This window comes from Cydia pomonella, chromosome 17 (genome assembly GCF_033807575.1).
Source record: "Cydia pomonella isolate Wapato2018A chromosome 17, ilCydPomo1, whole genome shotgun sequence".
Lineage (NCBI taxonomy): Eukaryota > Metazoa > Arthropoda > Insecta > Lepidoptera > Tortricidae > Cydia > Cydia pomonella.
This window is the reverse complement of record NC_084719.1, coordinates 7578358-7580721: the sequence shown is the minus strand read 5'-3', so window position 1 is coordinate 7580721 and position 2364 is coordinate 7578358.

Here is a 2364-nt window from a genome sequence, read left to right as displayed (position 1 = left end):
AGTAACACCGAAGGTCACATAATTTGATTGCATGATTTCATCTCTCATGCTGCTAGTGATGCTCATTTCGGTATTTTGGCACTACGTGGAGCGCGCCCTTCGGTTTCCTAGGGCTTCGAAGCTCGCTCATCATCACCCTTGCGCTTCTTTGGCTCATACGAAATCGCGCCTCGCTGAGGCGCTCTGCGCCTTCGGCTTTATGAGGTACTCAGCTTTTATATTATGCGTAGCCTAAGAAATGCCTTCAGGTCTTTGCCCCGTCGGATAGATACTTACCCCCTTATTCATAAACATGTACTAAAGTTACGATGCCGCTAATAATCCTTTGTCCCTTTCCATCATACCAATACGTCGGAAAGGGACAAAAGGCTGAAAAGGCTAACCCTTTGAGTCGTGTTCTAACTTTATCTGCCTGCAGCTCGCTACAGCACACAACATATGCATGTTGGACAATTGTACCTACATAGTGGCATTGTGGTGCAACTTTCCAGTCCATCTTTGACACAATTAACCATTGTCGTATCCGAACTCTTATCTCCTGCAAGTCGTTTATGTATTTTCGTTAGCTGAAATCACTCCCGCCCCGCTATTTCAACTTTTTTTTCTAGATTTTTTTACACTTGCGCCATTTTGGCGCCCCCTGCCATTTGGCGCCTAGAGCGGCCGCACCACTCGCTCTACCCTAGATCCGGCCCTGGGGCAGAGGCCGCAGGGGCACGTCAAATGTATGGCTATTTGTACGTAACGATCTACAAATACCCATGCCAGATAAACGTCCGTCCATACAATATGACCATTAGCCGAGGTTTTCGATAGAGGGGTAAGCTGTTAAAGGCGACTCCAGTTGGTTAAACGCTCTAAGCGTTAGCTGTTAAGTTATGGGAATCGTTATTGCCGTCAAACGATTACAAATACAAAATAAATGCCAAAAGCCTAAGTTTCCGGAAAATTATATTTATTTATTTAAACTTAATTGCATAATTTAACTAAAGAAAGAATACAAAGCGAACTTAATGCTTTAAGACATTCTTTACCACTGCCATGGTTGACTAACCATTGGACTAAAAACAAAGAGTTTGGTGTAGGATTGTACGTAGAGAGTGGATCACGGATATATGTCGAGTATTATGTGCGTCATTTGGTAATTGCTTCCTTCTTCATTACTGGTGCTAAAAAAAAACTTGTTTTTACTATAGAGTCTGTTCGGAAAGAGAAGAGTCGTGGAATGTATGGGGCCCAATATATTCCACGACTCTTCTCTTTCCGTACAGACTCTATCAACTTTTTTGGTTCGCTGATACTAAACACAATAAAAATATACCTACCTATATTGGATGAAGCTGTCAACACCAAAAACATTATACTGGCACAAAATCTTTTCAAATTTACATAAGGAAATCAAGTGTGATACCCTTTTCGAGAAGATTAAATCGAACACCCAAAGATAGTCAAAGGGTTAAGGACGTAAGGTCAAAGAGTGAATGAGGCAAAAACTTACTCCTATGGGAACCCCAATAAACCTTAAAGTATCATCTGCATTGAAACGTGATCGGTAACTTTTGATATATCATTTCTTAAAAATGTATGATTCAAAAATTCACTTAGTTTAATACATTGTAAGGTTCAATTTTCGATCTCTTCTTTCAAGATGTGAGCTCTTACAACTAAATGACATAAAATTAGCCCATAAGAAAAATGTCGTATGTCATATTAGTCATGGGAGCTTAATTCAGAAAGAAATTTTCAATAGCAATACAATATCAATCTACAATGAATATCATTACGTTGCGCTCGCGCTTACATAAGGCTACGCATTGGAGCAAGCGAGCGCACGAAAGCAATACGATTTCGTTGTAATTTTTAAGTTAAATACTCTTTAGGAAATAAGTCACATGGTATTGCTCACGTATAAGTTGCTTTTTGTCTTAAACGGGAGATCCTTTGCCAGTTGCCACCCCGTGTAATGTATTCATGTATTCAACCGAAAGGTTGGGGATTCGTTGCAGAAACTTGCAAATTGTTTTACCAGCTTAACGCTTGCCCTTTGACCCACCGACTGTTTTTTGGCACATATTTCCTGGAGATGTTACAATAATACCTACAAATAATTAGGAACCGAAAGAAAAATACATGTTTTAATACAGATTTACTTCAGAGGAAAGAATAGCTTTGCGATACTAACGAAGTAATGGTAGGGACTTTTTCTTTTTTTTTTCTTCTTTTTCTTTTTCTTTTTTTTTTTTCGGGAGAAAACGTTTTCCACTAACTAAATCTTATTTCGCTTTAGAAAAATATTACTTTTTGTATTGTATATCCTATAAACCTAGTTTTTCATTGTGTCAATAACATACTAAAAAAACACGA